Raw genomic sequence first — 24205 nt, 5'->3', positions numbered from 1 at the left:
CCCAGGAAACTAGATGAAGTTATCTATTAGTATGGATTGGGACTGGCACCTTTTATAACAAGGAAACATAGGAACAGTCTTTGCGGAGAACATGATAGGAATTCAGCCAGAGATCAGTAAAACAAATTATATTCCAGACATGAATTTATAACCCAACCAGGTCGGTTGTGACTTCCTCCAGTGAAAAGCTATAAGCCTTGTGACCTTTGGGAGGGAAACTAGAAATACGGGTGAACTAGTGGAGATCGGCCCTGAAGACTATTTAGAAGGGCGATGCTAAGGCAATGCTGAAACAGAGCTGGCTATAGCAACAGAGAATTTAGTCATAAACGGGGTTGATGACCTGGGGCATTAAGGATTCTCCTTTGTATTGACAAGTTGTGAGCAGGTGAAAGCTAAGAGCCACGGCCACGGACAGGCTGATGGTTAGGGAAGAGGCCACATTCAACGGGATATTTTGGTCACGATCTCACGTTAGTCAATTATTTCCTTTTTGGAAGCTACAAGGCTAGGATTCTCACGTCCGTTTCAGAGCCACTGAGAGAGTCCTAGGCTGTGGGAGGAGAAAGCTAATTCCAAAGCTGAGGCTGTATTTTCCTAGTCTAACTACAGTGCTTTCTCACTAACTAGCCAATGCTGCCGCCTTATGCAAAGCCGGCACCACGGAGAGGATGCTGCTTTAGAGAGGCAGGGACGACGCCAATCGGCCCGGGGCGGGCACTGTAGCGTCCAGATCGGCGGCGAGGGAGGTCCCAAACAGCTCTCGCAACCTTTTCACCCTCGCCGGGAAAGTGCCTCGTCAACAGTCAACAATAAATCGCTAATACAATGCTAAACTCTGAGGCCCTCGTTAACCCCTGGAGAGGCAGGATCAAGGTTTTGTGTCTCTACTCCCTCCCGTTTCCGCGGCGCCCGTCCTGGGCGGGGGTTGGGGGCACCAGGAGCACGGTGGGACTGCAAAGACGCGCCAGTCGCACGACGTGGGGAGGAGCCTCCGCGAAGGAGCCGAAGGCGGGTTTCCCTCCCAGGTCTAGAAAAAGCTCCAAAAATGGCGGGCGGCAACTCGGTTAGCCGGGCGCGCAGGCGCCGCGTTGGCCGTCCTTCCGCCCGCCTTGTGCGGCCCTCGAACTGTCCACAGCGCCCTCATCGAGAAGTACCCGCCGCTCGCGATTGGCTGAGCTGGGCTAGCGCTCCGTGCGGGGGCGGGGCCGCCACGCAGCGGCCACGTTTCCCGCGCCGCTGGTGCGCGTGCGCGCAATCCCCACAGGAAAGCGTTTGCGCGCGTCCCCGCTGCGGCCCCCAGCTCGCGCCTCAGCTCCCTCCCTTTTCCGGGCAGGCCCGTCCCGTCAGCGAGGCAGTAAGCACCGCGGCCAGCAGAGGGCGGTCCGGACCCAAGTCTGCAGCGGCGCCATTGGCGTGTGGAAAATGCCACCAGATGGCGGGTTAGGATTGCAGCTCCGTTGAAGGCGCGGCCCCCGCTCCCGAACCCCCGGCGACCACCCCGTAACAACCCCCCCACATCGGGAATAACACACCGGAGACTTTTGGGGGGAAACTAGGTCGACGGCCGGCGGCGCCCGGATGGGCAGCTGAGGTGAGTGCGGGCGGCGGCGACGGCGGCGGGGGGCGGGAAAGAGGGGGAATGCGGCGGCAGCGGCGCGGGGGTTGGAAGCGCCGATCCAAGATGGAGGCCGGGCGAGAGCGAGGGAGCGCGAGCGGGGAGCGGGCGGGCCGGGCGCGGGCCCCGCGCGGGGGAGGGAGGCAGCGCGGGCCTGTGCGGGGCGCGGCGGTCGCCGGCCGTTCGGGCGCCCGGGGGGGCGGCTGTGGGCGCGGCGGGCACCCCGGAGCCCTCGTCGTTCCCCACCCCTTCCGCGGGCCCGAAAATTGTGCCCCCGCCCGCTCGGGCACTACGGCGACGGGCGCGGAAGCCTTTGTGGCGCGCTCGGGCCCGCCGCCAAGCCCGCCCTCCGCCCCCCCGCCCGGACTCTCGGGACTTGCCCGCGCCCGGCGGGGCCGGGCCGAGGCGGGCTGCTGCGAATGCCTTCCGCCGCCCGCCGCCCTGCGTTTCTGCGGTGTTTTAGCGGTAGCGTCGTCACATGACGACGAGCTCGCCTCGGCGCAGAGGCCTGGGGGTGGCTGGCCGTGGCGGCCGGCCCAGGCCTGTTGGTGGGGTGGGGCAGGGGGTTGGCGGCCGGGGCAGAGGGGGCGTCGGGGCCGGGCTTCCCCGCTATCTGCCCTCCCCGCCCCCGACGGAGGCCTCCTTGTGAAACGTGTCCAGAGGCCCGAGCGCTGGCCCGCTAGTTTGCCAGTCCCCCGGGAGACGAGGCCAATAAAAGTTGTTTTCCCTCCTTTCTTGGGGTGGGGGCGGGGTGAAGAGCTGGGAAACTGGAGTGCCTGGAGTTGGACCAGGGCGTCGATTGGAGAGTCCGAACCGGCTGCTTCTGCGTGCTGTAGGGACGAAGAAATTTTCGAGTGTTAGGATTGTCACGTCACCCCTTCTACCCACATTTGAAATGATATCGATTCTCTTCACATTGCAAAGAATCGTGCCCCGGGTATATAAATCATGGGGTGGTTTTGGAAGCTGATAGACTCAAAACAATGCTATTTGTATGGGACGATAGCGAATTATTTGCTGTTAAAGTTGGTGTTAAGATGATGAGTATAGTTTGTTCCTTCTTGTAGTTGTGACTAGAAAAGACTATATTTTGCATCTTAGCAAATGTAGTTAGTGTTTGTGAAAGTATTTGAATTGGCATAAAGAAAGTTGCGTGATTTGTAACTTATGTGGAATTTGAATATGACTCCACCTTTTAGTTTTCTGTGTTTTTTAAAAGAAAATTGCAAATTCTGATGGTGAAGCACTTAGGGAAATATGCACAACGCTGAAAATAAAAACGACTTGTTTATTGTATGGTGTATTATTGTACCGCGTTCTCATATTTATGATGTATAAAGAATTCAGACTAAAAGAAATTTGCCCGACGGGGGAAATATTGAAAGATCCGGAAAGGTTGTTTACTTGCTTTTGATTTTTGAGAATGCTTATAAACACAAATTGTTTGCTATCTAAATAAAGTTGTAAAAAACCTACAGGTGTTTTTGTTAAATTTTTTTTTTTTACGTTTTCAGAATGTACTTTAAATTGATTCGAGTGGTCTACCAATGGTCATTTTTACATCCAAACTGCTTTTGAGTAGAAATTTCATCCACTTTAGTTTTGAAGTTCTGACATTCTAAAGATGTTTGAAGGGATGTGAAGTATGGAAAATTGTTACACTACTAGGATTGCTTCCTTTGAAGACAGTAATAAAATTACTGTTGATTTGCACGGCTCTGTTAAAGCCTTAAGGCGGCTGTGGTGTAGGGGAAAGAGAGCCCTGGCCTGAAGTTAATGTCTAAAGACATTGCCTAGATTTGTGATCTTTGGGATGTCGCTCTTTGAGCCTTACTTTCCTCATCACTAAAATGAAAGCAATAAATTATATGGTAGTTGTTTAAGAAGATGTGTGTGGAAAAGACACACATCTTTTTTACCTAAGACCTTAAATACATACGCAAACACACACATCTTTAATTGTTAAAACTTTAAAAATTTATGCAGATTTATGCAGTTTTATACAGTTTTAGTGTTTTTTTCCTCGATTCTGGATCTGTGTATCTTCATAATCAATGCTGTAAGGAGATATAATGCACTTTGGGAAAAAAGATACATTTCTCTTCCTCCTTTTTTTCCTTTGCTGCTTTGTCCTATGTTGAGAGAGTGTATTAGTTTTCCTTTGATGTATAGCAAAGTACTACACATTTAGCAGCTTAAACAGCACCCATTTATTATATCACAGTTTCTGTAGGTCAGAAATCTGGGTACTGTGTAGCTGGGCCTTTCTGTTCACCATCTCACGAGGCTGAAATCAAGATGTCAGCTGTGGCTGCATTCCTCATCTAAGGCACAGGGTCGTCTTCTATGCTCACTACTTGTTGGTACAGTTAATTTCCTTGTGGCTGTATGACTGAAGTCACCATCCTGCTCGCTGTTGGCCAGGGACCATTCTCAGCTCCTGATGAGGTGTCCACATAGACACTTTACAACATGGCTATTTACTTTCATCCAGGTAGGCAGGAGCCTGTCTCTGACTTCCTTTGTCTCTAACCCTTAGATTTCCTTTTAAGACCCCTTTTTAAAGCTCATCTGATTAGGTCAGACCCACCCAGGATAATCTCTTTTTTGGTGAACTCAAGTGATTAGGGACCTTAAATACATATGCAAAAAATCTATTTGCCATATAATAATCACAGCAGTGATATTTTAATTAGTTAATTAATTAATTTTGAGGAAGATTAGCTGTGAGCTAACTACTGCCAATCCTCCTCTTTTTGCTGAGGATGACTGGCCCTGAGCTAATATCCATGCCCATCTTCCTCTACTTTATACATAGGACGCCTACCACAGCATGGCTTTTTGCCAAGTGGTGCCGTGTCCGCACCCAGGATCCGAACCGGGCTAACCCTGGGCTGCCAAGAAGCGGAACATGTGATCTTAACCCAAACTTAACCGCTGCACCACCAGGCCGACCCCAGTGATATTTTATTGTATCTACAGGTCTCTCCCACACTCAAGGGAGGGGATTATACAAGGGTGTGGGTCATTGAGGGTTCTTAGAATTTTGCCTGCTGTGGGGAGAGAAATGTCTTTACATTTTCCTCTTTACAATCGGGACATACAAGGAGAGCACATAGGAAGAGTAATAATCTCACTTGATAAGTTTACTTGTACTTATTCTGTCTTTTCTTCATGCTTTTTCCTTTCCCGTATTTCCTGGTACTTCAGTTTAAGTGCCTCCTTGTATAAAAGTATTTTGTTTCACTTAGAGGAAATTAAAAATAAAATTAAAATAAAACTTGGGTAAAAAGAAGGAAGGCAATAGGAGAGATTATGTAGTTCTCACTGTTCTTTGATACCTGTTGTTTTGCCCATTTTAGAGATGAGATTGAATTTCAGAGAAGTTAAGGAATTTAAACTCTTAACATCACACTCCTATTAAGTCACAGGTTCACACACTCATTGCACCAGACAGCTGCTTTGGTGTGATTGGTCCAGCAGCTTGTGAGGAGGGAATTCTTATGAAAAAGAATATTTATTTGAAAGTGGCAGAGTAGGGAAGTTATTGATGGAATGAAGAAGGTAGCAGAAGTTTGGTCATGCTGTGTGGGATGCTTTAACAGTCCAAGAAGCAAAATATTTTCAAGAGGAGGCAGTTAGGACAGTTTTAGTTAAGGATATTAAGCTTTAAAGAATATAACCAGGAATTAAAATTGTTAGGGAGATACAGCTCAATTTCTTAATAGAGAGGTGATATATTAGGGCCTTGGTAAATCCTTATCAGCTGAATAGAAATATGAATCATTAGAATTTAGATGATTCTTGCTACTGTGACGCTCTGTAGGCAAAAGTAGGGAGCAGAGACCTAAAAGAAAGCTGTTGCATAAGCCCTAGAATGAAATGATTCTTGAGGAAGGGTTTAGGGTTGTGTCTACAGAGAAGGAGGGATAAATTTTCTGTCGTTTTGATAGTTATGAGTATAGGATCCTAGCTTCCTGTCTTTTAGTGCTGAGAGAAACCTTGTCTTATTGAGAAATGTGATTCTTTTTAAGTGAGCTTTAAGTAGGTCATAGTTAGACCAGTTGGTTTTATAGAATCTTTTCTCCATATAATACACACCTTATTGCTTCCATTAGGTTTTTTTCCCTTTCTCTTCTAATTCTCTGTTCTTGTCAGTTGGTGCTTGAAGGATATGGCAAGTCCTGCCTTCTTTATATAATGCGTTCCTTTGTGCTGTGGGCCTAATTGATGCAGCAGGTAGTTGCCCAAATGTCTCTAAGGAGTTTTGCTGTCATTAAGCAAATATCATAATGGCTTGTAACTTCTTAGAAGCTCACAGTTAGAAAAACATTTTACAATTTGATCTAGTACAAACACACAATGGAAATAAGGGTTTCATGAAATAGCAATTGACCTTTATGCAGCGCACTCTGATATATTCTGATTTTTTTAAAAAATTAAGACTGCTCGTTGCAGTTCACCTGTAGGATATCATGACTCACAGCAACCTACAGTTGGAAAAGCGTTGAATTACAATCTCATTGGTAATCAGGAAAGTGCAAAGTAAAACCATAAGAAGAAACCATTTCACTTCCATCAGATTGGCAAACATTAAAAATTCTGCTGATATCAAGTGTTAGTGAGAATGTAGAGAAATTACACTCCCACTCTTGGCGGGAGTGTAAATTGACACAGTCATTTTGCAAAGGAATTTATTTTATGTAGTAAATTGAAGATACATGTCCCTTAAACCTAGCAGTTGTACTTCTGTCTTTACATTCCTGATGAGAAAAATGCTTGTATACCAGGATATGTGAACAAAAATGTTCACAGTAGCCCTGTTTGCAGTAGCCAAAATTTAGAAACAAAGTATCCATCAGTGGTAGAATGGATAAATAAATGGTAGTTTTCAAAAATTAAAATAATCTTGATTCCTAGGATAACCTCACTTAACAGTGTATTGTCTTTTTTATATTTAATGTTTTGTTAGGGGCTTGGGAGTATTTCTTCATGAGGGATATTGCTTTGTAGTTTTCTTTGGTTGTAATGCCATTGTCAGGTTTCAGTATTAAGATTATGATGGCCTCATAAAATAAGTTGAGAGGTGTTCCCTCTGTTTACTGAAAGAGTTTGTGTAATATTGATGTTAATCTTCCTTGAGTATTTGTAAAAGTTCATCAGTGATACTATCTGGACTTGGAATTTTCTGTGTGGGAAGGTTTTTGGTAACATTTAAATTCAGTTTTTTTTAGTAGACGTAGGGCTATTCAGATTTTGTTTCATCTTATGTCAGTTTTGCTAAGTTTTATTTTTAAAGAAATTTGTTTGTTTCATTTCATTTGTTGACATAAGTTGTAAGGTTCTGTTGTTATCCTTCAAATGTCTGTAGGGTCTGTGGTGATAACTCCTCTTTAATTTCTGGTGGTGTTAATTTTTTTTTTCTTGACCAGTCTGATTCCTGGTTTAATCAATTTAGATATCTTTTTGAATAATAACACTGCTACTTTTCTCTGTCTTTTCCATCTCATTTGTTTCTGTTCTTTATGATTTTCTTTCTTGCATGTATTTTGCTCTTCTTTTTCTAGGTCATAGATTCCAGACATTTCTTTTTTTCTAATATAAGCATTCAAAGCTATAGATTTTCGTCTGACAACTGTATCCCACAGATTTTGGTATGTTATATTTTTATTATCATTCACTTTGAAATAATTTCCCATTTGCTTTGATTTCTTCTTTGACCTTTGAATTACTTAAGAATGTTTAATTTCAAAATATTTGGGATTATTTTAGATATCTTATTGTTATTGATTTCTAACTTAATTTCACTTTGATGTCAGAGAATATAATATACTCTTATGATTTTAATCCTTTTAAATTTACTGAACCTTGTTTTATGGTCCGGCATATGGCCTATCTTGGTAAATGTACCTTTCACACTTGAAAACAATGTGTATTCTGCAGTTGTTGGGTATAGGATTCTGTAATAGTCAGTTAGATAAAAGGTTTTTTTTGTGTGTGTGGTGAGAAAGATTGTCACCGAGCTAACATCTGTGCCAGTCTTCCTCTATTTTGTATGTGGGACGCCACTACAGCATGGCTTGATAAGTGGTGTGTAGGTCCACGCCTGGGATCCGAACCTGGGAACTCTGGGTCGCCAAAGCGGAGGGCGTTAACTTAACCACTACACTGCTGGGCCGGCCCCTAAATAAAGGTGTTTTGATGGTATTTTTCAAATCATTTATGTCTTTACTGTTTTTTGGTGGCAGAGGGGGTCTAGTTCTATCAGTTGCTGAGAGAGATGTCAAAATATCCAACTATGACTGTGGAATTGTCTGTCCCTTAATCCTGTCAATTTGTGCCTCGTGTTCTGAAGGTTTGTTATTAGACACATAAAATTTAGGGTTATTATGTCTTCCTGATGAATTGACCATTTCATCATCATGAAATGTTCTTTATCCCTGGTGATAGTCTTTGTCTTGAAGTCTACTTTATTTGATATTAATATAGCCACTCTGACTTTTTTGTTTTATTGAGGTCGTATTGGCTTATAACATTGTGTAAGTTTCAGGTGTATGATGTTATATTTCATTTTCCGTATAGACTGCATTGTGTTCACAATCAACGGTGTAGTTTTTATTCATCATCATACATATGTGCCCCTTTACCCCTTTCAGCCTCTCTCCTCCCACTCCCTCCCCTCTGGTAACCACTAATCTATTCTCCTTATCCATGTGTTTATCTGCCACCTATGAGTGAAATCATATGGTATTTGTCTTTCTCTGACTTATTTCACTTAGCATAATACCCTCAAGGTCCATCCATGTTGTTGCAAATGGCACAATTTTGTCATTTTTTATGGCTGAGTAGTATTTCATTGTATATGTGTACCACATCTTTATCCGTTCATCTCTTGATGGGCGCTTGGGTTGCTTCCCTGTCTTGGCTATTGTGAATAATGTTGCGATGAGCAGAGGGATGCATAGATCTCTTTGAATTTTTGATTTAATGTTCTTTGGATAAATACCCAGTAGTGAGATAGCTGGATCGTATAATTCTATTTTTAAGTTTTTGAGAAATCTCCATAGTCCTTTCTGTCCTGGCTGTACCAGATTGCATTTCCACCAGCAGTGTATGTAGGTTGCCTTTTCTCCACATCCTCTCCAACACTTGTTATTTCTTATCTTGTTAACTTATCTTGTTAACTATAGCCATTCTGACAGTATGAGGTGATATTTTACTATAATTTTGATTTGCATTTCCCTGATGATTAGTGATGTTGAACATATTTTCATGTGCCTCTTGGCCATCTGTATATCTTCTTTGGAAAAATGTCTGTTCATATCGTCTGCCCATTTTTTGATTGGGTTGTTTTTTTTTTGTTGTTGAGTTGTATGAGTTCTTTATATATTTTGGAAATTAACCCCTTGTCAGATATGTGATTTGCAAATATTTTCTCCCACTTGCTGGATTATCTTTTCATTTTGTTGATGGTGTGCTTTGCTGTGCAGTATCTTGTTAATCTGATGTAGTCCCATTTATTTATTTTTTCTTTTGTTTCCCTTGCCTGAGTTGGTATGGTGTTTGAAAAGATGCCACCAAGACTGATGTCAGAGAGTGTACTGCCTATATTTTCTTTTAGGAGTTTTATAGTTTCAGGTCTTACATTCAAGTCTTTAATCCATTTTCAGTTAATTTTTGTGTACAGTGTAAGATAATGGTGTACTTTCATTCTTTTGCATGTGGTTGTCCAGTTTTCCCAGCATCACTTATTGAAGAGACTTTGCTTTTGTGATTTTATGTTCTTAGTTCCTCTGTCAAAGATTAGCTGTCCATGTTTGTGTGGTTTACTTCGGAGCCCCCAGTTCTGTTCCGTTGATCTGTGTATGTGTTTTTCTACCAGTACCATGCAGTTTTGATTACTATAACTTTGTAGTATAGCTTGAATTGAGGGAATGTGATACCTCCAACTTTTACTTTTTTCTCAGAATTGTTTTGGCTATTTGGAGTCTTTTGTTGTTCCATATAAATTTTAGGATTTTGTTCTATTTCCGTGAAGAATGTTATTGGGATTCTGATTGGGATTGCACTGAATCTGTAGATTGCTTTAGGTAATATGGACATTTTAACCATGTTTATTCTTCCACGCCATAAGCATGGAATATTTTTCCATTTCTTTATGTCTTCTTCTATTTCTTTCAATAATGTCTTATAGTTTTCAGTGTATAAGTGTTTCCCCTCCTTGGTTAAATTTATTTCTAGGCATTTTATCTTTTTTGTTGCAACTGTAAATGGGATTGTACTCTTGACCTCTCTTTTAACTAGCTCATTATTAGTGTAATGAAATGCATCTGACTTATTTTGCAGGGAAAGATGTGCCCTGAGCTAACTTCTGTTGCCTATCTTTTTTTTCCCCCTCCCAAAGCCCCAGCGCACAGTTGTATGTTCTAGTTTAAGTCCTTCTAGTTCTTCTAAGTGAGCTGCCACCACACTGTGGTAACTGACAGATGGGAGGTGTGGTTCTGTAATCGGGAAATGAACCTGGGTCATTAAAGTGGTGAGAGTGCTGACCTTTAACCACTAGGTCGTCAGGGCTGGCTCACAACTGATTTTCGTATGTTGATTTTGTACCCTTCAGCTTTGTTTTAGTTATTGATTATTTTTGATAGTTTTCTAGTGGATTCTTTAGGGTTTTCTACGTATAGAATCATGTCATCCACAAACAGTGAGAGTTTTACTTCTTCCTTTCCAGTTTGGATCTCTTTTATTTCTTTTTCTTGCCTAATTGCTCTGGCTAGAACTTCCAGTCCTGTGTTGAATGAGAGTGGTGGGAATAGGCCCTTTTGTCTTTTTCCTATTCCCAGAGGAATGGCTTTCAGTTTTTCGGCATTAAGGATGACACTGACTGTGGGTTTGTCATACGTGGCCTTTATCATGTTGAGGAACTTTCCTTGTATACCTATTTTATTGAGAGTTTTTATCATAAATAGATGTTGGATCTTGTCAAATGCTTTCTCTGCGTCAATTGAGATGGTAATGTGATTTTTATTCCTCGTTTTATTAATGTGGTCTATCACATTGATTTGCTGATGGTGAACCATTCCTGTATCCCTGGAATAAATCTCACTTGATCATGGTGTATGATCCTTTTAATGTGTATGTTGTATTCAATTTGCTACTATTTTGTTGAGGATTTTTGCATCTATGTTCATCAGTAATATATGGCCTGTAATATTCCTTTTCTTTGTTGTCCTTGTCTGGTTTTGGTATCAGGGTAATGTTGGCCTTGTAACATGAGTTAGGAAGTATTCCATCCTCTTCAGTTTTTCAGAATAATTTGAGAAGGATAGGAATTAAATCTTTGAATGTTTGATAGAATTCACCAGAGAAGCTGTCTGGTCCTGGACTTTCGATTTTCAGGAGGTTTTTGATTACTGTTTCAATCTCTTTGCTTGTGATTGATCTATTCACATTCTCTATTTCTTTTTGATTCAGTTTTGGGAGGTTGTATAATTCTAAGAATTTATTTCTTCGAGATTAGTAAGTTTGTTGGTGTATTGCTTTTCATAGTATTCTCCTATAATCCTTTGTATTTCTGTGGTGTCTGTTGTAGTCTCTCCCCTTTCATTTCTAATTTTATTTACTTGAGTCTTCTCTTTTTTTCTTAGTTAGTTTGGGTAAGGGCTTATAAATTTTGTTTATCCACTCCAACTTTTCTTGAGCTTAATGTTTCCATAGTATATTTTTTTCAATCTGGTTACTTAAAACTCTTTAATTTACATTCAAAATGTACTTGTTGAACACAGCATATAATTGAGTTTTGCTTTTTTAGCCTTCTTGACAATATGGAAGTGAAATCTCTTTTTCAATTGTAATAAACATTGGTTATATGTTAATGCCTGTCAAGAACTGTGGAGGATCTGAGATTTTACCCTTATTTGTAGGCTTCATAAGTTAACCTGCCACAGTTTAATGGATGCTGATAGGAACCATGAGCCTCCTTGGTCAGAGATTAAGAACAATGCATTATAGCAATAGGAGTAGGCACAGAATCAGCATTTACGTCAGATCTCTGAACCCATTTGCACAGGGTAGTGTGAAGATCTGATACCTGCATGTCGAGTGGATTGTGTTACAGAAGAGGAATTCGAAGCTTAGAGAAACAGCTCTTTATAATGGGTAGTGAGGATGCCTCTCCTTTTCTGTGATGGAGAGGTTATGTCTCTTTTCCAAGACTGTTCGCTATATAAATATCCTTGAAAAGATTGGAACAAAGGCAATTGGTGCTTCTGTTTTCAAGACATGCAGAAAAGTGAGAGACCCATGGAGATTAGTTTCCCAAAACTGCCCATTGAATTTTCTCAATTTTGTATGTGTTATTTACTTCTTAAGTTTTTCTTCTTTTTCTTACATGGCCCCAGCCTAGCTTTCCAGCTCCATCTCTGCACTGTGCTTCACTATGGGATTTAGGCTCTCACCAAATTGGATTACATACTTGTATGTGTTCTTCCCCCCATGTCTGTGTTCTGGTGTATATGTGTGTAAGAAAAAACTCATTGAGCATTTACTGTGTATCAATAAACACTTTACAATATCCTTGAGAGGTAGTTATTGTTACATTGATAACATCTGTGTTACAAGTTAAATTTATTTAATCTCAAATTAATTAAATTTATTAGATTAAACTTTCCAAGTTTGTGATGAGGGAGGGGCACATTGTAGAGAAGCTTTTGCAGCATTCTATTTCTTGACCTTTGTGTAGTTACATGGAGATTTTGCTTTATGATTCTTTAGACTGTTATCTAGGTTTTATGTGTTGTACTGTATAATTGATATAATTCATAAAGAAAGGAAAAGCAGAAAAAGCCAATAAATACTGAGTTGCAGGATCTGTGTAAAATCTTTCTTGATAACTTCACCCAACATTTATCACCCTCTCTGTATTTTCATTTATTGCAAATGCAGTATTGCATTTATTGTTGGCACCATAAGATTTGGTAAGTAGTGGTTTTCATAAGGCATAGTATCCTATATAATGTTGTAGACTAATCATCCAAAGGCCACACAGCCAATAAATGATAGAGCCAGGATTTAAACCCAGGTTTACTCTCAGAACCCAGACTCTAAATCTCTTAAAAGGCCATTTTTCTTTCAGCCTCATTTCTGCATGTTGAAATCCATTGCACTTTGAAGTTTATTTTACAGAGATTTGGTTTTCTTCCTTGTTCCATATAATTGTTGTGTGATCTTTGGTGGGACATTTAATTTCTGGAGCCTCAGTTGTCTCAACACCATCTTGGGAACCAGTTAAGGTTCTTTCAACAAATGCCTGTATGAGTGCCTACTCCCTGGCTAGTAGTGAGTGTACAAAGTTGATAAATACATAGGTTTTGCTTCTATTCTGTTGAGAGAAGTTAAAAACCAAAACAAAAACTCCAGAGCAACAAAACAAACTAACAGGAATAATACATGAAATGTTGTGGAGGGGGTTAGGTTCGGGTTACTTTGGAAGCATAAAGTGCAAAGGTAAGAGGAGATGCCCCTTTCCCTATCAGGTCAAATAATTTTTATATGTCAGGAGGTAACAAAAATGAATCAGAATTTTTCTGCAGCGTTCCTTTATTTTCTGATCAAGATAATATTAATAACTAAATATTAACTGCACTGTTATTAGGCCCTCTGGCAAGATCTCTCTTCATAGTTGTTGAATTGGTTTAGAGATCCAGGTAGAGACAACACTCACCATCTCCTCAGTCTTAGAGAGGCAGAAAAAAAGTATTTTATACATAGTCAAGCGTGAGTATGACCTGGTTGTCTCTTTTGAGGTACCGATTCCCTCTTTTATCCTAAAGTTCTGTTGACCCTGATTATATCGGGTTATTATTTTTCCTGCCTCATTTACAGCACTGAGAGGCAGGCCGCTTTTGTTCTCCACTAGAACAAAGATACTACAAAGTAGTACAAAGAGATCGTACAAGGTAGGAAATGGGCACAAATTCTTATGACATAATGCAAGATATAAAAGCTAAACAACATCTTAAGCTGTGTTCTACTTTATTGTTACAGCCTAAATTAACTTTTGGGAAGAAAATGCTTTATTGTTTACCTTGTACTGCTAGGGATAGTTAAAAAGTTCCTATGTTCATGGATTCTGGAAGCGCTGTCACATGATAATTGGCTAAGAAAGCCATTGTCCATTGTCCAAGAGAATTCCTAGCACCTGAGTCACACTGCCTGTGTCAAATTCTAACTCAGCCCCTTCCTAGGCCGTGTTAACTTAGGGAAATTCTTTAACCTCTCTAAACTTCGGTTTTCTCATATGTAACATGGGAATAATAAAAACATGCCTCTGGATGGGTTGCTGTAGAGGTTAAAAAGTTAGCTTTTTTAACTATTAGACTATATTGCATTGTACATAAATACAGGGGACATTGATCTTAAATTTAAAAGGTGGATAAGATTATAATCTAGATAAATGATGAGGTTACTTTCCATAAGCAAAGAATTTTAATTAGTTGGTTCTTATCAGCACTTAGAGCTAACAATAGATTAAAAGTTTATTAATGAGAATGGCCAGAGGATGAGGTACTCTGGTTAACTGAGAGATGAGGGTTATAGCCAGAGTTTTCTGCTTATTGTTAAATAAACATATTTAAAAAATGAGGCTCTTTTTCTTTCTTTAGGAAGTGCTACATCCTGGAAAGGCATTGTAATGCTTTCTTGTTAGTTGAGAAATTTTGATGGCTGTATCAAGCTTATTATTTATGAATATTAGCTTTGCATGTATAATTTTCAAATAGGCTAGGAATGAATCTTTATCAAGAGCAAAACATATCCTGAAAATGACCTCTTTGAGTAGGTTCCTAGACAAAATAAGATGATAGATTACTGCTTTTTCCTCTCATAAAAATGGGGTACAGAGAACAAAACTCTGGTTAGTATGAGAGTTTTTAAGTTATGGATATTTACGATTTTATTTTATAAATGTAAAAACAGTGTGGTGTAGGAGAGAGAAAAGTAATATAGGGCCAGAGACCTGAGTTTTAATTACAGCTCTACCACTAAGTAGCTGTGTGTCTTTTGAGTCATTATCGCTCTGAGCCTCAGTTTCTTCATTGTAAAATTAGTGTCTTGGACCTGGTTACTAAGATTCCTGTAAATTTTTTAGTCCATGTTGAAAAAATCAAGAAATCAACTCTGAATCAAGTAATGGAGAGTTTTTGATTCGAAAGTCATTTTTTTTTGAGGAAGATTAGCCCTGAGCTAACCACTGCCAATTCTCCTCCTTTTTCCTGGGGAAGCCTGGTCCTGAGCTAACATCCGTGCCCATCTTCCTCTACTTTTTATATGTGGGACGCCTACCACAGCATGGTGTGCAAGCGGTGCCATGTCCGCACCGGGATCCAAACCGGTGAACCCCAGGCCTCTGAAGTGGAACATGCGCACTTAACTGCTGTGCCACTGGGCCTGCCCCTCGAAAGTCTTTAGTTTTGAAAAACGTAAGTGTGTCATCAGCAGGTTTCTTTTGCCTCATCTCTCAACTGATTATTAGGATAATTCCTGCTTTCCCCTAGCTGATGAGTTTACAGATCAAATACGTTGATATTTAGATAGTATTTATAGTTTTTGGTGCCAGCTATGGGTGCATGTTTGCTTCTTTGGTGAGAAACAGATAGATTGGCAAGTGTTTTCATATAATTTTATTCATTGTGAATCATTCAAACTTTTATTGAATATCTACAGTGAGCCATACAATATGGGTATAAAGACATTAAAGCACAGTTCTTGTCTTCCTGATGTACAGAGAGGCGATTCATGACTCAGAACTTAGGTGATGCCGTTTCCAGAAATCCTTTCCTGATAGGCTTATTCCCCCTTCCTCCTTCTCTCCCTCCCTTCCTCAAATCCAGGGTTGGTCTAAGTGCTCTTTCTTTGTGTTTTAGAGGTATTCTGTGCCAGAGCTGCCCTGGCTAATTGCAGAATTGGTGCTCTGCACAAAGGTACCTGCCCAAGGGCATAGGTAGGGGCTAAAATCCAAGTTTTATTCTGCTTGATGAATGGTTCATTTGCCTTTTTCACATTTTTCTAATTCACCTGCCTAAAGGAGGCCTTTTTTCTGAATTCTTACAAAAGAATCTGAATATGCTAATAGATATCTACCCTGTGCATCAGTATACCATTAAGAACATTCTGTAGTGTGTTTTTTTTGTAGCCAAGTTTTATAGTAGGTAATAAATGCCTTGGGATGGTTTGTTGAAGCGAGCAAATGCTTCCTGTAGGTGAAGTCTAATGTAAGTTTTGAAAGAAAAGTGAAAGTTAGCCAGGGAGGAGTGGGATGATGGAGATGGGAATGGCATTCCAGGTGAATGGAAAGGGACAGGGTTATGATCTAGTCTTGTCCAGTGGTTCTCAAAGTATGATCCCTGCACCAGCAGTGTCAATATTACCTGGGAACTTGTTAGAAATGCAAGTTCTTGGACCTTACCCCAGTGATCAGAAATCATGGAGATAAGAGACCAGCAGTTTGGGTTGTAACAGGTTCTTCAGGTGATTCTGATTCAAGCTGAAGTTTGAGAACCACAGGTATAGTGCACTTCTTTAAAAAAAAAATTATTTATTTTTCTTTTATGTTTTTGGTGAGGAAGATTGGCCCTGAGCTAACACCTGTTGCCAGTCTTCCTCTTTTTGCTTGAGGAAGAGTGGCCCTGAGCTAACATCTGTGCCAGTCTTCCTCCATTTTGTATGTGGGATGCTGCCACAGCATGGCTTGATGAGCAGTGTTAGGTCCATGCCTGGGATCTGAACCCATGAACCCCAGGCTGCCAAAGCAGAGAGCACAAACTTAACCACTACGCCACCAGGCTGGCCCCTATAGTCTGATTCTTGAGGAAGCGTTAGTTGAGTGTGTTTCAGAGCATGGGGTAGCTGTAGAGGAGTGATTAAAATATAGAGCTGTAAGCATTGACCAGAGTGCCTGGTGTGCAAAGGAAAGGGTTTCAACTTCGTCCTTAGGCCACTGGCTGCACTTTAGAATCACCTGGGAGCTTTAAAAATATGTGATATATACACAATGGAATATTAGCCATAAAAAAGAATGGAATCTTACGTTTGCAGCAACATGGATGGGCCTAGAGGGTATTATGTTAAGTGAAATAAGTCAGATACAGAAAGGCAAATACCATATGATTTCACTTATATGTGGAGTCTAATAAACAAAACAAACTAACAAAATAACAGAAACAGACTCATAGATACAGAGAACAAACTGGTGGTTGCTAGAGAGGAGGGAGTGGAAGGGTTAAGAGAAATAGGTTAAGGGGATAAAATTTCCAGTTGTAAAATAAATAAGGGGCGGGGATGTAATATACGGCATAGGAAATATAGTTAGTAATATTGTAATAGCTGTGTATAGTCACAGATGGTTACTAGACTTAACTGTGGTGTTCATTTCATAACATATATGTGTCGAATCACTATGTTGTACACCTGAAACTAACATAATATTGTATGTCAAGTATACTTCAATTAAAAAAAATGTGTACCAGTGGTTGGGATACCAGTGGTTGGGATCTATCTCAGACCAGCTGACACCAAATCTCTGAGTTTCTGATGCACAGTGAGGGTTGTGAACTATATAATCTACAGAACTTGGTTACTGATTATAATAGCATTCACATTTATTGAGTGTCAAATACTGTATCAAGTAGTGTGGTAGTAATTAAATAACACAGCAATCTTATAAAGGTGGTATTCCCATTTCACGGATGAGGTAGAGAAGTTAAGTACCTTTTTCCAATATTACCTAGGTAGGAAGGTGGTGGTTTTGAGTCCAGCTTTTTGTGACACTAAAGTCTAATGTCTTAAGCAGTCTTTTTTTTTAACCTGGGTTTCATGAACTTAGATGGGAAAATAATCACATTTTTATTTTCACTAACCTCTAAGTGAGATTTAGCATTTTCTTTGACTTTGAATGTAGGCAGCAAATCACAGTTGTATTAGCAAAGCCTGTGTCTTTGTTACCAATAGAAATTGGAAATATTTTCATATTAAATTACAAATGTTGCAGATATCTCAAGGTATTATTTATCCTAATCAGTACTTTAAATTTAGGCTAATTGTTAGACCCACCTCTAGATCTTTTATTTGTTGCATTAAAGAAACAAATATATTTCTTTACCACAAATTTGCTTTTTTAATATGTTGATAATTGTATTTGAATATAATTAATATTTCCTTTTCTAAACATGGTACCATTTGCTGAGAGAGAGTTTAGTGGACAAATTGATGTAGGATAGACAGGGAATAAAAAATCCACTTATTTGGTTATCTCTCAGAATAGAGATCCTTTTAAAAGAGAGAGTCTCTCTTTCTTTCCCCACTCCTCTTTTATTTGCCTTGTTAAATAGGACTGAAACCCAAGTTGTTAATGTTAAATGTCAGAGTCATTAGATTAAAAAATACTTTGGGTTTAAAATACTTTTTTCTAAGCACTTCCTAAAAAATTAGAGAAGAAGATGATATGCATTATCTCACCAGGCATTTTAACTATCCTGTAGTCTGATACGGTGCTGTTCAATAGAATTTTCTGCAGTGGTGGAAACATTTTGTATATGTGCTGTCTGGTGTGGTAGCTATTAACCACAGTGATGCAAAGAAACAAAATAATGTAATAGTTAGTGGCAATATAATATTATATAATAGTATATATAATAACATTGTATAATAATAACAGTACTTGTTATATACCAGGCACTGTTCTAAGAATTTTACATATATTTACTTATGTAATCCTTACAACAATCCTATGAAGTGGGTACTATTAAGTCTCAGTTTACAGATGAGGAAACTGAGGCACAGAGAAGTTAAGTGATTTTCCAAAGGTCACGTAGCTAGTAATTAACAGAACTGGGATTTAGACCCTGGCATTCTGATTTTCTTTATGTTCCCTTTATAATATTGTCCTTTATCACTTTCCTCAAACCCCCAAATGTATACACGGAATTCTGTTAGAAACAGTACATTAAAAGGAATTTAAGATAAATCATTTTGTTCTAATTATTAACTAAGAATTGTACAGTACTTTATAGTACTTTGTCCTTTGTTATTATTTGAGTGTAATCATGGACTCAATTTACTATTTTATTTCCTGTAAGTAAACTTGTGTTAGATGTAGTAGGTATTTTTAGTAACTAGCACTGATATTGTTAAACAGTAATTTAGACTTTTTCCCCCCAAGATTAATTTAAAGCTGGATTCAGAAATTGAATATTAATATGGTTATTTTGTTTACTGAAACTAATTGAAGTGTAATTGTGAGGTTATTTTGTGATGAATTGGCTTTGGTTAATGGATATTTGACTTTCCATAGTCAACATATATGAATAACTAACCTACGTTACACCTAGTGTGTTATTTTCCTGGAGGCTCAGAAGGGGAAAAGTCTCTCTTAGGTACAGAGTTCGATTCTTATCATATTCAGGGCAAGCTGGTGGTAGAGTGAGATTAAAAGGGGCAGGAAAACTGTCATTTTTCACTAATCAGTTATAGGCATTGTGCTTGGTGCTTTACATATGTAGCCGTCATTTATTGAATACAGGCTGTTTATCACACCCTTCCGGTGCTTTAAATTCATTACATATGTCTTTTAGTCTGCACACAGCCGTTTAGAGATTGTGATGATGGCAAAGATATTTTACAGATGAGGGCTTTGTTAGACTCTTCCTCTTCCTTCTACTCTCCTCCCTTCCACTTCAAGGGGAAATGATCATAAATATAGGTGGGGGTGAGATGAGGTGGGGGTGGTGCTGAGGTTATCATTGATGCCAGCCCATCTAGTACTTAAGGTTCTCCAGTTATAAATTTGTTCATTTCATTTTGGCTAGATGCTGGAAATAAGGTAAACAGGTATTTGTTTTCATGTGAGAGCAGTCAATAATCAGGCAAACAAAATAATCATAGACTGTGATAAATGCTATAAAGGGAATAAATGAGGCACTGTGATGGGTAGTAACAGGATACATACGTAAATAGGGTGAGTCAGGGAAGGCATCTTTGAGGATGTGAAATTTAAGCTGTGACACGCACAGAACCTGGGCAAGAATGGTCCAGGGACAAGGAAGAGCAAAGGCAAAATCTCCATAGCAGAAATGGCTGTGGTATTTTAGGAAATGAGAGAAGGTCATAGTCACTGGAGGGAGCATATGCAGGAAGAGTGTCGCGGCATGACATGAGATTAGAGAGGTGGGCCAGAGTCTGGATTATGTAGGGGTATGTTTGGGTTAGTAAGGCCTCTAAGGAGTGCAGATTTTATTATAAGTAAAATGAGAAACCATTGGAGAGTTTTAAGCAGAGGAACATTTTAAAAACATCCCTCTAGCTCAGTAGTGATTTTCCGAGTGATTTTGCTCCCCAGGGGACATTTGGCAATGTCTGCACTTTTGATTGTCACAACTAGGGGTGATGGTATATGCTACTGGCTTTAGTGGGTAGAGGCCAGGGATGCTGCTAAACCTTCTACGATAAACAGGACACTCCCCTGCAACAAGGAATTATGGACTCAAAATGTCAGTAGTGCCAAGGTTGAGAACTACTACTCTAGCTGCTGTGTGACTATTGGATTGTGGTGGGGGTAGAGTGGAAGAGGGGAAGGTTAGGTTGTTGCAGTGTCCAGGTGACACTTGATAGTGCCTTGGACCATGGTTGTAATAAAGGTAATAATGAGAAGTGTTTTGATTCTGTATGTGTTTTGGAGATAGAGTAGACAGTGAGGGAAAGGGGTGAGTCAAGGATAATCTCTAGGTTTCTGACTTTAATAATTGAATGATGGTGGAGGGGAAGACTAGAGAGAAGACCAAGGATAAAGTGTTTTGATTTTTAAAATGTTATTTCATGGAACTTGAGTTGCTGTTAATAGAAGACACAACTGTAATTTATGTACAGTAAGAAGGAAACAAATGCCATATGCCTGTACAGTCTATAATTGGTCACACCAGCCACTTACTGCTTTGAACTCTTTTATCTATTCCCAGAGATTTGGCGATTTCTTCTGCCTTCATTTGCGTTGCTGGATGTGTGATAGACTGTCCTTTTGTATGTATCTTAGTAACACAACATAATACAGCTTCATCTACTTGTGGTGCTTCTCATATCCCATAAATCACTTTATTGTTACTTTGCAAGAAAACATGAAGTTGGAATTATTACTAGCAATAACAAATATTTGATTTGCTAATTTCAATTTTTGTACCTTTGTATGCAGTAACTTCACTTTAATGCCAAATTATAGAATAATATTTTAGAAGACGTTTTAAAGGTAAACCTAACATACATGAAACTAACAATGCAGATAACTCAGTTGATGACAAAGTGAACAGCTATGACTGAGTTCGTGGATGAACAATGACAGCTATGTTTGATTACTGTATGTCCATTTGTAGTTATAAGTTATGTTGTAAAATGCCAGTTATAAAATGCTGTTGATTGTGAGATGCATCTTTACTTCAGAAGTGTTAAAATAAGGAGAAAAAATGTACATGTTAGTATGGGTGAAATACAGTAGTTGGTGAGAAGCTTCCCATAGCAGCCCATTTAACATGATATGGGTAGAAATGGATGAATAACACTACTGATGGTACTCGTGTATGGTACAGTATAGTATGAATGCTTTCTGTGTTATGGAAGCTCACCTTTTAAAGGAGACCGCTGGCAGGTGAAAATATGCATTTGCAATGATCTATTCAGACAGTGGTAGAATTTGTTGAAAGAATGAGTAAAATGGGTGACAAGTAAGACATAGTTCTTAGGCGATATTGTGTAACCTAAGTGATGAAATTGAAGCGACGAAACTCTGAATATATGTGTGTTTTGAGGGTTTGTGTGTATGCCAGTACTAGCAGTACTATTAGTACAGAGTAAAGTTAGAGGCATGTGTATCTTAATTTTGGCCAGTTAAAGAACCTAATTGCCATTTTTTCACATTGCACTATAAGTTCTAGTTTAATTTACATAGCTTTGGAAAACGGTTTGCCAGTAGTTTTGCTGCATTATATTAAAAGGACAGTAACCATAACCTAAAACAGATACTGAAATTTTATTAACCAAAACAAAGTTCCCGTGTGTTTAATGGTGTCCTCGTGTGTGTGTGATTATAATTTCTTTGACATAAAAACCCCAAATCTTTTACCACAACCACCCTTCAGCGGGAATGCAGCTGTGGCTCTTTAGTCTAAGCCATAGCCAGATATCCCGGAAACATCAGGTACTCCTTTCAGATCTGATAGTGATTTTTTTTTGTGGCTAATTGATTTCCCCAAATGATCATTTCTTTCTGAGATTACCTTAACAAAGTAAAATAGTCACGTTGGTTAAGTTGCAAATACTCTGCGATGGTTTTGTTTTACTTGTTTGGGACTTAGTTAAATACTACTTGTATTGTGATAAACTGTGAAAATTCAGATGTGGCTTTCTTTTCTATAGTATTCAATGTCGTTAGGGCAGGGACATGTTGCTTTTGTGTGCTCTGTAGCAGCAGAGCACAGTGCTGGGCAAAATAATAGGCACTCAGTAAAATGGTACTTAAATTCAGCCAAATTGAATAATTTAGATTTGTACCATAGACTAAACTTAATTGTTATACTTTAAGACTTTTTATTAGAGATTATTTCATTATAGCTTCAGGTATGCTGATAACATTATTCTTTACTTTAATTTCTGTATTGTGCTATTTGTTCCTAAATCTTTTCAGCCACATTTTTACTGTCTTATTTATTATTACTTCATTCATTCATTACATGTTGTTATTGACCACTTTCATTCTAAGGTTCAAGCTAGACAGAGCTTGCAAATAGGAAGCAGTTCTTTTGTCATACAACCTCACTTTAAGCAGATACACACAAATGCACATTAAAAAAAATCTTGTCTATTAAAGGGTGATATATTGATGTGTGGGGTGACTGATTTGCTTACAGTAAGATTTTTGGTAAAGGTTCACTGATTCACTAAGATACGTGGAAGCTTCCTTAGTTGATTCAAAATACCATTGGAAAAAATATCATTGGATTTATGTAGAAATGTTAAGGAACATATTGATTGGCACTTATAATACTTTAAATGTTTGACCTTTTCCATTGGAACCTCCCTAGTTCCCTTAAAAAAGGGAATTTGAATTGTTAGGCAGGAGCATTCCATTTTCTAAAAAAGAAGAAATGATACTTCACTATAAAAGACCTATTCATGAATTCGTGCATATGTTGTTGAACTTTTTGATTTTTTTCTTTTTGAGGAAGATTATCCCTGAGCTAACATCTGTGCTAGTACTCCTCTATTTTTTTACATATGTGGGATGCTGCCACAGCATGGTTTGATGAGTGGTATGTGGATTTGCTCCCTGGATCCAAACCCGTGGACCCAGGCCGCCAAAGCGGAGTGCACAAACTTAACCACTATGCTACTGGGCCAGCCCTGGATTTTTTTTTGAACGTCAACATTGACAGTTTTTTTTTTTTTCATTTGAATATAGACATTGGCAGTTCTTTTCTATCTTGTAGAGCCCTCTAGTCTTACGACACCTCTTTTGTTGCTCTCCTGCCTTAATTTTCTTATCTAGCCTCGAGCCTTATTTAACTTTTGAAATAGGTTGAGCTGCTTTGCACTTTTGCCTCTTCATCTCATCTGTCTAACCAGTACCCACCACAGATGAGCTAATTTTTCTGATTTCTGTGTACCTGGCTCTGAGCTGCTGAGCACATCTGGAGAAAATCACAATTTTGCAGACTGGAGTCACTAAATAGTCATGCTTTCCAATCTTAATTGGACCCTCAGCATTACCCATTAATCCTTCCTTGTTCCTAGTTAGTTCTTTCTCATTTCTGATACCAGTTATTTAAAAGTTTCTACTCTCTTGAACACACCTCACCTCGCCAGTTCTTCTCTTTCTCAGTAGATGACCGTATTTATTCATTGAGAAACTTGGATTTAATTATTATTTTACTTCTAGAAGATGTTGAAATGATTAAAATGAGGCTACATAGAGATTACCCTGACTTTTGCTATGCCTAACCCTTGGAGGCCTACAGCAAACTAAGATATAAATTTTAGAACAAAATTTGAAAAATGTATTTTTGTAATAATTTTGGTTGAATCTACTTTGGGCTAATTTTAGTATAAAATCACTTTTTTCAATTATAGTTACGTTTTTGGAGTAGTTTTGTGTTTTGAAATTTAAGATTAACGGAACTTCTGTGTTGTGTAAAAGATTCCAAATAAATATCTTTTGCCAACTTTTTTTTATTGTAGTATAACATATTAACGTGTAAGTACACTACTCATAAATTTGATGGATTTTTACCCATATAACCACCTCCCAGATCAAGATATGAAACATTTCCAGCACCCCAGAAGGTTCTCTATATCTCTTTTCCGTTCTCTCTCCCTTCCTCCCTTCCCCCCTTCCAACTTTTGTAGACATCAGTTAATTTTATACTTTATTGCCTGGCTTCTTTTGCTTAACATGATGTCTGTGAGATTCATCCATGTTGTAACATGTATTAGCAGTTCTTTTTTATTGCTATGCAGTGTTCTGCTGTATGAATATACCAGAACATATTAATG

At 39.1% G+C, this 24205-nt stretch overlaps 1 protein-coding gene across 6 annotated transcripts in view; it reads left to right on the top strand.

The window, feature by feature from the left end:
* Window positions 1–1168: 1168 nt before the first annotated feature.
* The window catches only part of STAG1 (STAG1 cohesin complex component), a 371021-nt gene continuing 347984 nt past the window's right edge, over window positions 1169–24205 (top strand). For 2 of the 6 annotated variants that reach the window (XM_070238181.1, XM_023620972.2), the window contains exon 1: window positions 1169–1594. The gene's annotated coding sequence lies outside the window, so the exon portion shown is untranslated. The remainder of the gene's footprint in view (window positions 1595–24205) is intronic. The other 4 variants (XM_070238184.1, XM_070238186.1, XM_070238185.1 and 1 more) reach the window with 3 other exon arrangements.

Source organism: Equus caballus, chromosome 16 (genome assembly GCF_041296265.1).
Source record: "Equus caballus isolate H_3958 breed thoroughbred chromosome 16, TB-T2T, whole genome shotgun sequence".
Taxonomy (NCBI): domain Eukaryota; kingdom Metazoa; phylum Chordata; class Mammalia; order Perissodactyla; family Equidae; genus Equus; species Equus caballus.
Note: the sequence above shows the minus strand (reverse complement) of the source record. Positions and strands in the feature narration are given on the sequence as shown.